The sequence below is a fragment of the Tachyglossus aculeatus genome, chromosome 6, assembly GCF_015852505.1.
Source record: "Tachyglossus aculeatus isolate mTacAcu1 chromosome 6, mTacAcu1.pri, whole genome shotgun sequence".
NCBI classification, from domain to species: Eukaryota; Metazoa; Chordata; class Mammalia; order Monotremata; family Tachyglossidae; genus Tachyglossus; species Tachyglossus aculeatus.
In genome coordinates, this window is record NC_052071.1 from 15,356,501 (window position 1) to 15,370,993 (window position 14,493).

A 14,493-nucleotide genomic window follows, 5' to 3' on the forward strand; every position below is an offset into this window, starting at 1 on the left:
ACCCCCGTGGAACAACCTGATCACCTTGTAACCCCCCCAGCGCTTAGAACAGTGCTTTGCACATAGTAAGCACTTAATAAATGCTATTATTATTATTATTATTCTAGACTGTGAGCCCATTGTTGGGTAGGGACTGTCTCTATATGTTGCCAGCTTGTACTTCCCAAGCGCTTAAGGGCTCTGCACACAGTAAGCGCTCAATAAATACGATTGATTGATTGATTGGAGATGTTTTCCCAAGATTTTCACTACTTTGTGGCCTAAGGTGTGGACAATGGTAGACTTGGCGGGGTGGAAGAGGAGGAGAAGATACATTCCCCTCACACAGCCTCTCTTTCTGCTAACTTGATGACATCAGGGAGCCAAGTCTTTAATGACTGGGTGGGCAGGCAATTCAATTGGCTTGTAAACCCTGCTTTACGGTCTGCTTTCTTTCTCTAAAACCAGCTTCACTCTATGGTTTCAAGGCAATCCTTCTGCCAAAAAAACCCTCCCCCTTTTCCCCCTGCTTCCAATAACCTAGGTTAGAGCTATAAAGGAGGAACTCCCGGTCAATCCTTGGCTCTAGTTCAGGATTCCATTTTGGCATATTACACCAATTATAAAAGGAAATTGCACAACCAAAAAAGGAACTCAAAGTAATTCCGCCCTAACTTCACTTTGCCTGGCATTGAGTTGGCAGAGCATGGCCGTTCTCTTTGCTAAAAGTAGACAGAACTCTCCCTCCCCTCTCGGCGGGACATTGTTTTCTACAAGAGGCAATTGAAAAGAGCATGGGCCTGGAAACCAGAGGACCTGGGTTCGAATTCTGCCTCTGCCAGATGATGGCAGCGTGAACTTGGGCAAGTTCTGTGCTTCTGTTTCGTCAACTATAAAATGGAGATTAAATACTGGTTCTTCCTGCTACTTCTCCCCCTTTTAGACTGTGAGCCCACTGTTGGGTAGGGACTGTCTCTATATGTTGCCAACTTGGACTTCCCAAGCGCTTAGTACAGTGCTCTGCACACAGTAAGCGCTCAATAAATACGATTGACTGATTGATTGCTACTAAGAAAGTGAGACCGAAGCGGGACAGGGACCATGTCCAACCTGATTTCGTATCTACTCCAGCGCTTAAACAGTGCGAGACACAAAGTAAACACTTAACAAATACCAAAATAATAATAACAATAATAATAATAGAAAGTACATGAGACAGGGAGTCAGGAAGACCAGAGTTCTAGTCACAGCTCGGCCATTTGATGGCTATATGATCTTGGGCAAGTGACAGCTTCTCTGCATTCCAGTTTCCTCTTCTGAAAAATGTGGATAAAATACATGTTCTCCTTACCTCTTAGACTGCATTTGCTGTGTAGGACAGGGACTATATCCAATCTGAGTATCTCGTACCTGCTCCTGCAGTTAGTACCATTTTATACATTAGATCTTTTACAGTAAAGATTTCCAGATGATGACTTCTAGACTGTGAGCCCGCTGTTGGGTAGGGACCGTCTCTATATGTTGCCAACTTGTACTTCCCAAGCGCTTAGTACCGTGCTCTGCACACAGTAAGCGCTCAATAAATACGATTGAATGAATGAATGAATGAACAGGTTCTCCTGACTGGACCAAGGCCCGTCTGTCATCAGGCTCCCTATCAGGCCTTAGAGATGACCTTATAGATAAAAATACAGGGCTGAGAAATGAGGGATTCTGCTTGGCAGTCAGACAGTCAATCGCATTTATTGAGCATTTACTATGTACACACCACTGTACTAGGCATTTAGGAAAGTACAGTATAACAATATAACAGACACATTCCCGGCCTACAGCGAGCTGACAGTTTTAGACTGTGAGCCCACTGTTGGGTAGGGACTGTCTCTATATGTTGCCAATTTGTACTTCCCAAGCGCTTAGTACAGTGCTCTGCACATAGTAAGCGCTCAATAAATACGATTGATGATGATGATCATCATGGGGGGAGAATATGCTTTGAGCATTTTGATCTTTGAAGTGGAATGTACACTTCGGTTTCTTTTTCCTCTGTTTTGTGTCTTGGGATTTTGACATTTACTTTAGAGACCTGGTGTAAAGTAGTAATCTCCTGGGCCTTTCCAGTACTCACTGGTTAATGCTGAATAACTACTGGCACGTTAGCTGTGCGGCAGAATTCATCAAGCCTAACTGTAACACGCAGGGTGCGATCCTTCTGAAAGAAACTGACTTCAGACCTACACTTATGACTCTGACGCCTGGCCAAGGAGGGGAAACTCCTCCACTGTGAGTCACGAAACTCCTGGCTGAACCCAAGGCTCTCTGACCATTCGAGTGGGCCAAAAGAGCCAGGCACAAACAACGGCAAAATGAACTTCCGCTTTAAAGTCCTTCCCACTGGCTAAGGTCACTGATCACCGGTTTTTCCCACTGGCCAGGCTAAGGATTCGGCAGCGTGACCAACTGGGCTCTAAATAAGCCCTGCAGACTTTAATCAATCAATCAATCAATCAATCAATCATATTTATTGAGCGCTTACTGTGTGCAGAGCCCTGTACTAAGCGCTTGGTAAGCACAAGTTGGCAACATATACAGTCCCTACCCAACAGTGGGCTCACAGTCTAAAAGGGGGAGACAGAGAACAAAACCAAACACACTAACAAAATAAAATAAATAGAATAGATATGTACAATTAAAATAAATGAATAAATAAACAAATATGTACAGACATACATACAGGTAAATAGAGTAATAAATATGTACAAACATATATACACATAGACAGGTGCTGTGGAGAAGGGAAGGAGGTAAGACGGGGGGATGGGGAGACTTTAATAGCCTGGGGCCTAGAATTCCTGGGTCCACTTAGAATCTAACAGCTTCAATCCTGAGAAGCAGCATGGCCTAGTGGATAGAGCGGCAGCCTGGGAGTCAGAAATATCTGGTTCTAATTCTGGCTGCCACGTGCCTGCTGTGTGACCTTGAGCAAGTCACTTCACTTCTCTGGGCCTCAGTGACCTCATCGGTAAAATGGGGATTAAGACTGGGAGCCCCATATTCCCTTTTCTACCACTCCTTTCTGTGTCGCCCTGCCTTGCTCCTTTTATTCATTCCCGCTGCTCAGCCCTACAGCATTCATTCTTTCATTCAATCGTATTTATTGAGCGCTTACTGTGTGCAGAGCACTGTACAAAGCGCTTGGGAAGTACAAGTTGGCAACATATAGACACGCACTTATGTTCATATCTGTAATGTATGTATTTATATTAATTTCTATCTCCCCCTCTAGACTGTACGCTTGTTGAGGGCGGGGAATGTGTCTGCTTATTGTTATACTCTCCCAAACTCTTAGTACAGTTCTCTGCATACAGTAAGTGCTCAATAAATACTATTGAATGAATGAATGATTAAATGTGGAAAGAGCGCGGGCTTTGGAATTAGAGGTCATGGGTTCAAATCCCGACTCCACCAACTGCCAGCTGTATGACTCTGGGCAAGTCATTTAACTTCTCTGTGCCTCAGTTCCCTCATCTGTAAAATAGGGATTAAAACTGTGAGCCCCCCATGAGACAACCTGATCTCCTTGTAACCTCTCCAGTGCTTAGAACAGTGCTTTGCACATAGTAAGCGCTTAACAAATACCATCATTATTATTACTATTATTAAATGGATATGGACTGTGTCCAACCTGATTGGCTTGTGCCTGGCACCTAAAAAGTGCTTAACAAATACCATAAAAAAAACCCAAAACGAAAACAATGAAAGGAAATAAGCCCATCTGAGAAGAACTCGCTTTGCAGGCAGCACGCTCAGCTTTGTTGACCCAAAGACGAAGGCCACAGGTGTTGTTCGGCAAACGTATGAGCGGGTGGGTCGCATGGAGAGAGTGAAAGGCCGGAGCCTGGCGACAGATTTCCCTCTTTTCTCTTGCACAACCACCACCACGCCTCTTTCCCATCCTCAACGGTGTGTGGACAAATTGCCTAAAGTGCAGGTTTTATCAGTGATGAGCCAAAACATCAGAGCCAAGGAGTCTAAGCCCATTGAGAGCAAGGAGTTGGTCAACAGCCACTGGTGCTGTGACAACCCCTTCCTCGGCTCCATTTTCTCTTGCCTCCCCTCCCTCCCCCGCAAGTCACAGCTCCTGGACCTCTTGTAGACATGCTCACTTCCTCATGCAGCCCTGACTTCCTTTCTCCCTATGACCAAGGCATCTGTCCCTCTCACATACGCAACTACCTTCCTCTTGTAGACCACCCACCTCTTTCTTCTTTGGTTTTCTTTCTTCATTCCTCTTCTTCAAGTGGCTTTGAAAGTCCCAGATTGGACAGAGAGGAGCTGGTTTCAGGTTTACACAGAGCCGATAATAATAATAATCGTGGTATTTGTTAAGCCCTTGCTATGTTTCAGGCACTGTACTAAGCACTGGGATGGCTTCGAATTTGTCAGGTTGGACACAGTCCCTGTCCCAGATGGGGATCACAATCTTAATCCCATTTTACAGGTGAGGTATCTGAAGCACAGAGATGTGAAGTGGCTTGCCCAAGGTCACCCATCAGACAAGTGACGGAGTCGGGCTTAGAACCCAGGTCCTTCTGACTCCCAGGCGTGTGCTCTATCCACTAGGCCACGCTGCTTCACACTGCTTCCTGTCATCCTAAGCATCTGCAAATCAGTGGAAACTAATTTATGCCGTGATTGGCCTTGAGATGATTAGATCCTTAAGGATTTTTTTTTTTTTGGACACCTTTAATTGGAATCTATTTTCAGATTGTTTTCAATCTCCGGTTCCTGGGCCCAGTTAAGAAAATGAAAACAGAAATTAAGAGATGGAGTCAAGCAAAGCAATTTAACTGCTCAGGAAATGACTGACAAATATACCTGTGGCCTCAGAGAGCATAACTGCCTAGGGAGCAAGGATCACTTCTTCTGAACCTTTTTGAATATTGTGTTTAGTACAATTGGCAGATGATACATATCAAGGAGCAGGTCTACGAGGTTAATAAGTATGTCTGGACATGCCTGACCTTTTTAACCTTTCTGAGTAACCAGCCACGCAGATGTTCCTATATGACTGTATCATCAACCGAGCTTATCCTAACAGAAGGTTTAGAATGACTCATGAGGAAACATACGAGACCCGAAGTCAACTTCATGACTTCATTTGCTGGGACCTTTTCTGCCCTTCCTCCCCCAACCCCCATCCCTGCTCCCACCACAGACCAAAAACTACAGCACCATGATGAAAAGCGGAAGAATGTGGAGCCTTTTTGAAGGAGACAGAGGGACGAGGGTAGCAAATTATGATCTAAATCATCATCCTTCCCCAAGAATGGCCACCCGAATTAAAAACAAACTCTGCCGATCTCAGATCAACCTAGTTTATCAGGACAACTCATAGTCAACCCTGACAGAAAAAAATAAATTCTCCTCCTCTACAAGAAATTGCTAGCTTTTTTTAAAATGGTATTTGTTAAATGCTTACTATGTACCAGGCATTGTACTAAATGCTGGGGCAGAAACAAGGTTATAAGGTTCGACCCAGTCCCTGTCCCACATGGGGCTCACAGTCTTAATCTCCATTTTGCAGATGAGGTAACGGAGGCACGGAGAAGTGAAGTGACTTGTCCAAGGTCACACAGCAGACATGAGGCAGAGCTGGGATTAGAACCCAGGTGCTCTGACTCCCAATGCTGCTTCTCTAGTTCAAATACAACGCATTTTCCTCAGCTACATCTGGGAGTTTGGGTAGTGTGCATAGCCAAGAAGAAGGATCAGCGACTCTACTAGTAAGTGTGTAGGACCATAAAAAGGAAAAAAAATTACCAGGAGCAGTCCTGCTTTCACGTCGAAGACCCTTTTCAGATATCAGCCTTGCTTCTTGTCACCGGATTACAAGCGATGTCTCATCTCAGCCCAGCAAGGAGGCTTTTATTGGAAACAGAACAGGAGGAACTGGATTGGTGACAACAGTTACTTCCCCTCTGCTTTTAAGAGCTGCTCTTCATTAGGCCAAAATACAGGTGGAAAGATTGATCCTAAGGTCATTCCAATTCCTAGGCCAAAGCAGGGTGCCAAAAGCGTAAGCCGCTCTACTCCTTCACTGGCCCAAAGACTCTCCTGGCACACAATATTCTCCTCACACATCTCACCACATCACTTCCCCATCCTCCCCCCAGCTATTTATTCGGTCCCCCTGCCCAAACCTGGACAGTCCTCCAGATTTTTGTGGTCAAGCTCTACGGTTTTCGCTCTCTTGTGAGGGTCATGGATCTTCTGCACTGAGCCCACCTGGGGAAGAACAGAGGATGGTCTCACACTGTGAGATACGGTTACCCAAAGAGTGAGGGAAATGAAACCCCGAGGCAAGAGTGCTGTCCACCTCCAGAGCTTTCACTGACGTCACCATGAATTGAGGGTGAGGAACTGGCTCTTGGGTTTAGGGAGGGCTTGGTCTGGTCACCTTCACGTTGTCTCGACAGTACTTTTGTTCCTGTAGCTCATGCGGAAAAATCTGACCGGTGGCAGCTTCTCCCCAGGCTGGTGAGAACCCAGGTCCTTTTGACTCTCCATTAAGCCGCCCCTACTTTGCGACGAGTATCGCTAAAAGTGTGTCTGAAATGCAGTTTATTATTTGGGGGACATATGAACCGATGGTGGGAAAGCGCTTTCATTTCAAGGTTAGACAAAGTGATCACACGGTCGCTTGTACCTCTGGGCATATTACTACTACTACTGCTAATTTGGGGTATTTAAGTTCTTATTACATGCCAAGCACTGAGCTAAGCAGTGGTGGGTACAAGATAACCTGGTCAGAAACAGTCCCCGTCCCATATGAGGCTCACAAGTATCTAATGGGGAGGGAGTCAGGTATTTTATCACCATTTTACAGTTGAGAAAATGATGCACAGAGAAGTTAAGTCACTTACCCAAGGTCACAAGTGGTGAGGCTGGGATTTAGAACCCAGGTCCTGTGACTCAAAACCCAGCTGCTCAGCAGACACCATCCCCAGTACTTTTCTCATTGCTGACCAATTGGCCAGTGGTTTGTAAAAACTATTTCCGTGAGGGCATGCATAGAATTAGGTGCTTGCTCAGCCAGGTGGGACCCCGCTTCACTTCTCTGGGCCTCAGTTATCTCCTCTGTAAAATGGGGATTAAGACCGTGAGTCCTATGTGGGACAGGGACTACGTCCAACTTGATTAGCTTGTATCTACCCCAGCACTTAGTACAATGCCTGGCATATAGTAAGTGCTTAACAGATGCTATTAAAAATTAAAAAGGCCATGAAATGAGTCCAGGAGCTATTGCCAGGGAAGCCTGGACCCCAGTGCACTAGCTGCCCTAGCCTAAGTTCCTCTCCTGCTCTGTGCTGGTCCATGTTGCCACCTCCCAGCTTGTAATTGCTGAACCAAACATCCCTATCAAGTGAAAAACAAAATCACACATGTGCCAGATTGAATTGGACTGAAGGACTGAATACCAATATTCTTCTCTTTTTTATGATCCCTGGAAGCTAGGGTGTTCTGTTCATTCAGGAAGGAGTTTCCTTTTCCAATGAACCAAATTGGATTTGTCATGTGATGACATACTGGGAAATCTCATTCCAGGGAACTCTCTTTCCTTGCAAGTATACCAGCCAAAACAGAAATATTAGAAGCCAGGCACAGTCATAGAGATACTCCAAAGGAAACTTTTCATCCAATTTTATGGCCATGGCAAGCAGGGTTGGTTTCAAAGATTCAAGGACAGGCTGCTAGCCAGGGCCACCAATTTGAAATGATCATACCTACAGGCCTACACTCTGCCTCTGAGAGTGGAGAAGTTTCAGTCATTCATTCAATCGTATTTATTGAGTGCTTACTGTGTGCACAGCACTGTACTAAGTGCATGAGAAAGTACGATACAACAATAAACAGTGGCATTCCCTGCCCACAATGACCTTACTGTCTAAGGCAGGGTGGGGGGAGACACACATCAATACAAATAAATAAAATTACAGATAGGTACATAAGTGCTGTGGGGCTGGGAGGGGGGAAGAGCAAAGAGAGCAAGTCAGGGTGACGCAGAAGGGAGTGGGAGATGAAGAAAAGTGGGGCTTAGTCTGGGAAGGCCTCTTGGAGGAGATGCGCTTTCAATAAGGATTTGAAGGGGGTGTACAGTGATTGTCTGTTGGATTTGAGGAGAGAGGGAATTCCAGGCAAGAAGCAGGATGTGGGCCAGTGGTCGGCGGTGGGACAGGCAAGATTGAGGCACAGGTTAGTACCAGAGGAGTGAAGTGTGCGGGCTGGGTTGTAGAAGGAGAGAAGCGAGGTGAGGTAGGAGGGGGCAAGGTGATGGAGGGTTTTAGAGCCCATGGCCAAGAGTTTATGTTTGATATGGAGGTGGGTGGGCAACCACTGGAGTTTGGGGGGGAGCGGGGTGACATGTCCTGAACATTTTTCTAGAAAAATGATTCAGCTAGCAGAGTGAAGTATGGACTGTAGTGGGGAGAAACAGGAGGTTGGGAGATAAGCAAGGAGGCTGATGCAGTAACCCGGGTGGGATAGGATGAGTGACTGTATTGGATTTTAACAATGTTGTAGAGGTGGGACTGACAGGATTCAGTGCTGGATTGAATATGTGGGATGAATGACCGAGAGGAGTCACCATTGAACCCAGCAAGACGTGCCCCAAGACTCTTAAAAAATGTTTTTTTTTTTGGTGGTGGTGGTGAAGGAAATGTAGATTTCAAGACGATCAGCATTTGTGTGTCTTCAGTAAACACTATGCTGAGTTCTAGTCCATAATACCCCGAAGTATTTTTCATGTAGACTGTAAGCTCGTTAGGGGTAGGGAACATGCCTACTAAATATGTTGCATTGTACTCTCCCAGGCGTTTAGTACAGTGTTCTATATGTTGCCAACTTGTACTTCCCAAGCGCTTAGTACAGTGCTCTGAACACAGTAAGTGCTCAATAAATACGATTGAATGAATTAAGTGCTCAATAAATACCATTGATAGATTGATTGATGGGCTTCATTCTGATTACCCACCAAACCTTTTCTCTGAACAGAACTGTATAAATGTTAATAGGGCTAGAAAAGATCCATGGATTCATGGAGAGTCAGGATCCATGGATCTTCTCTAGCTGGTTTATAAAAGCCTACATTTATGAGAATTACATTCAAGTATTCAAATTCACAGCTCCTTTTTAGGTACTGTGACTATGCACCTATGAAAGCCTACTTCATTCATTCAATCGTATTTATTGAGCATTTAATATGTGCAGTGCACTGTACAAAGTGCTTGGAAAGTACAATTCGGCAACAGAGACAATCCCTACCCAACAACAGGTTCACTATTCTTTGTGCTGCAGAACAAATCAACTGATAGGTCAAATAGTTCTCAAAGAAGCACCTTTTGAATTTAAAGAATTTCAAGACATTGAAAAAAATTACTCCACCAACTAGATGAAAATCAATCAATCAGTCATATTTATTGAGCACTTACTGTGTGCAGAGCACTGTACTACACTCTTGGGAGAGTACAAGATAACAGAACTGGTAGACAAGTTCCCTGACCACAACAAGCTTACGGTCTAGAGGGAGACACAGACATTAATACATAAATTACAGATATGTATATAAAGTGATGTGGGGTTGAGGGAGGGGTGAATAAAGGACGCAAATCCAACGGCAAAAGCGACACAGAAGGGAGTGGGAGAAGAGGAAGTAAGGGAAGCCTGGGAAGGCCTCTTGGAAGAGATGCAACTCATCAGCCTTAACATCTAATTTTAGCAGGTTGCTGATGTATTTAGTGAAGAATTGACACCCTGGATACAAAACTGCCTAATAAATTAATAAACAAGAGCCGACTAACCATGCTGGGTTCAAGCAAAGCTTGCACACTGCTGTACTGAAGAATAACCCATTTGAAACAGACCCAACTTAATGACAGTCTTAACAGTTTAGTGTATTACAAGAGGCTTCTTAAAACAGGCTCCTTTCAACCATATAATTTGGAACTTAGTCCTGTTTTCATCCAAGAGTCTTAACGCATTTTGCAAAACTGATGAAAATGAGGTAGAGACAGTTAGGAAGTCCTGAATGTAACAGAGAACAGAACCCAGGAATCCCAATTCTAAGGCCAAGTTTTCTCCTTCTCTAATGAGTAATAGCTTGTTATCTTCATGTGTAAATATACCAATTGCTCACTTCATTATAGCCAAACTTTATGAGACAAGTGGGAGGGGGCTAGTCTAATGACTAATCTAAAACAAATGTCAGGGTTAAAATGAAAATAGGTAATGAATTAGGGCAGCTCTGATGAATGTTCACAGTGCTGAAATTCTAAGTCTATCTGGATAATATATTACATGGTTTGTTTTTATAGTGTCTGAAATCCCATTCTTGGTATTAAGTCTGTCCTTGGTGAAAGTGCTCAATAAATACGATTGAATGAATTAAATAACACTCACTTCACTAGTATCTTTCAATTAATATTAATGAAAATGAGAGGGAGAAAGGGAGAGGGAGAAAGTGCAGGGTGGGGGAGGGAGAGGGAGAGAGAGAGAAAAAAAAAGAGAGAGAGAGAGAGCACCTGCTTCATGAAAAATAGAAAATAGAGACCCTGAGGGGACTGGGAAACAGGCCCAGGAGGGGATTTATAATTTAATTATTATGACCCTTCATGTTTGAAGATGGAGCTACTAACAGGGTTGTCTATGTGTGAGGAAAGGCCTGCACACCAATCCTTTCTATCCTCTACCCTATATTCTTTGGTTAACAGTTGGTGCCTGACTCTTAACAACCATTTTTGCTCAAAATAAGCCATCCCATGTATGACTGTTCACCCCTGCTGCGTCTGAACTCTCCACAGGTATGACGCATTGCTAGAGGCTGAGGTCCTGAGCTTGTCAGGTAACGTTAGCATGAGATGACCTCATGCTCCCCTTTTAGACTGTGAGCCCACTGTTGGGTAGGGACTGTCTCTATGTGATGCCAATTTGTACTTCCCAAGCGCTTAGTACAGTGCTCTGCACATAGTAAGCGCTCAATAAATATGATTGATTGATTGATTGATTGATTGATGACCTCGATCAAATGGCTCAAGAAGACAGTTATGACGTCTGTGGCAGGTCCAAGTCTCTCAAAACCATCAAGAAAATTGGTCAACTCCACAGCTCAGTTTGATATGGGGTTTGATGCCAATCTGCCCTTGGTCCTTCTTACTCCCTGATCATCAGAGGTCATTCACCAGGGTGTATTGAACGTGATACAACTTTCAGTGACTGCCTTTGAAAATCTTTTTCCTGTCCAGATTGCTTCACCACCTCGGCGTTCTTCAGGTTTATCACAGTCCTCTCTTTTCTGCTGTTTTATAGCTTGCATTTGCTGCTTTATGTTGTTATACTGTACTCTCCCAAGCATCTAGTACAGGGCTCTGCACATCCAGTAAGCACTTAAGAAATATGATTGATTGATGGTTTCCTGGTGTGAACACTTTGAGAGGGATGTCAAAATTCAACATCAATCTGCCACCAATCATTGTCAGTGGTTTTGAGTTACCTTGGCACCAGCTCACACTAGCTCTTAGGAACATATCTGTACCCATCCTCTGCACTCTACTATATATGTTGATTCAATTATTTTATTTTATTATCATTGCGACCATATTACTTGTAAATGTTTTTGTGCTTGTCTCCCTTTTAGGATAAAAGCTCCTTGTGGTCAGGGAACATGTCTCTTCTGTATTCTACACTTCCCAAGGGCTTAATACAGTGTATTGGGTAGGGAACATATCTAGTAACTCTTTTATACTATACTCTCTCAAGCGCTTAGTTCAGTGCTGTGCGCGCAGGAAGTACTCCATAAATACGACTGACCAATTACTGCACCAAGTGTACCCAAAATAAATACTACTACTACAACAACTACTACTATTTTATTTAAAAGGAAACCAAAGCAGTCCCGAAGTTTACCCTACCCATAAGACCCTTGTTTCTGATGAAACTGAGAACCCCCAAGACTGTTGGAAATTCTGGGGTGGCTCTAGAACCACACCACACCAGCCTCACTCCCAGAAAATCCACCTAATACAAACCCTTGGACAATCCTCTGCCACTTTTTGGGGGCCTATTCACTCAGCTTTATGAGGCCTTCTTGGCATTAATCTCCACCTGCATGGCATTTTACCACACCAAAAAGCTTAATGTCATCTGCAGATTTGGAGATTTTACTTCTCAGCACCTCTTCCAAGTCATTCATGAAGATGCTTTAAAACTTCAGGTCCATGCACTGATCCCTGAGAGACCCAGGCCTTTATCTTTCTCTGTCTAGAAATATGGCTGACTAGTCTTATCTTTTGTTTTCCGACATTTAGCAAACTTTCTTATCAGAACAGAATAGTTCCTCTAATTCCATGACATTGCTTTTTTTAAAAGTCTTTGGAGTAGAAGCTTTACAAAGGCCTTTGAAAGATCTACATATATTATATCCATGCTTACTGACCCTTTCAAAGGACTGGAGCAGATCAGTGAGGCATGAATTACCTGGATAGAAACCAAATAGTTTTTTGCCCCCCAGCAGGTTATATTTTTTCTCAGTGCTCACTGATCCTCAACATAAATGGAGATTTCACAAATACGTGAGCTACAGAAGTGACGCTCGCTGGACTATAATTCCCAGGATCTCCTCCGGGGCCTTGTTAATGGATGAGAGTTACGTTGGTTATTTCCAGGCCACCAGCCCAGTTGGGCTCTTGTAACGATAGGTTAAGCTCTGGCCAGAAGTTCCATGACTTCACTGCCAAGTTCTTTTTGTGGCTCCTCGTTGATTGTCTTTCTGGGAAACTTTCAACTCAACGGGTTACGAGAGTCTGATGATTCCTGTAACCTGATGGGTGGGAAAAAGTTTCCCAGAGGCTTGGAAACATAATCTCAAATCAGCTTCCAAGTTCCTTGTTGTTTCCTTGAGCATAGCCCTAGAAATTAAACGGAATTAAGCTGGACTTGTTATACAACTCTCCTTCACTCCAAAGGAGTTGTGGTTTGGATTAGACCAAATTCTATCAACGTTGGAGTTACATAGGTTTTCAGAAGATTTCCCTCAGTTAAGAACTCTTGGAAATCCAGCCCTGCCGATTCTTCTGAGATCATTTATACAGTGTGAAGATTATTCTTCTTATTAGTAGTAGTAACAATTGTTAAGTGTTAAAATGTGCAAGGATATATTAGTAGTAGGATGAATATATGCAAGTCAAATTAGGTCTTTAGGTCATAAGGGACTCACCACCTAAATGGGATTCGGCCGACCCACAGGACAAAGAGAATGTAATCAAAGCCAAAAGAAAACTGGTTAAAATTCAACAAATCAGAAATATCTTCCAATAGAAGCAAGAGTTAATGAGAAGCTAAGAGTAAATCAGGGGGTACCTCTCCACTTCAGAGAGAGTAATTGAGTAATTGCACAATGAAATGCAATCATTTTCCCCAAACTGTAGGTGCTCTTTGCCCTCTGTTCTGTGGGGATTGGGGGAGGTAGGAGGGGCCTGGCTTTGAGAAGCCCTGTGCAACCCACAGAAGGAGAAGCTTTAGGGCCACATGCTGATTAGCTTCTGCTTACCCTGCATCCCAAGTAGTAGGAAGCGGGACAAAGGGCGCAGAAAGGTGGGACAGAGCACAGTGGAAGTGCATTTCTGATCCTCCCACTAACTTTCTTGGGCCACACAGCTCTCCAGCGGAGCGGGAGGTTGGGATGTTGTTCCCTGCTTCTCCACTGAACATGCCGTACCTCAATAATTACGTTCATTTTTTTCCGCGTGGCTTAGTGCTACTCTGAAATTCCATGAACACTCAATTGACTGTGTTGTGCAACAGTTTGTCCGGGAGGGCTTGGGTCAAGCCAACAATATAGAGCACTGAAAACAGGTTACTATAAAGTTGGAAACCTTGGGTTTTGCTTGTCCTATCTCTTTTGACTTTTAAATTTGTAAAGTAGATATTTCCTCAACGGAGTTACAGGTGGTTTCTTGGGGAAGTAGGAGAGGCAAAAGTACTTTCGCAAAGTCACTCAGGTGAACTGGTGGCAGAATATGGAAATGTTTCTGCCTTCAAGAACTGGAATTTGGAATCTGTCCTAGTAGCTACACTTTGCCTACAAGTTGAGTTTATAGCCAAGCAAATAAACTAAATTGAAATAGGTATGCCCTCTGCCCTCTGATGCCCTCTGGTATAATTTTAGGAACGAATAAAGTACAATAATGTATCTGGAATATCTGACAGGAGTCATTGTGAGAAAATGCATCATCTCTGACAGTAACATTGTGCTTTTGCTGACATTTTACGGACTGTGTTTCTAAAGCTGGTTCGTGGTATAGTTATCATTGAAAAACTTAAAGAAAATGTAAAGAAACAAAGGTAGTCTAGTCAGCATACCTACTATCTTGGGTTTTGAGTAAATCACTCGCTGTGAAATGTTGGTGAGTGATATAAAAGAAGGAATTTAATGGGTGTTAACCGTATAATTAGAGGGTACTA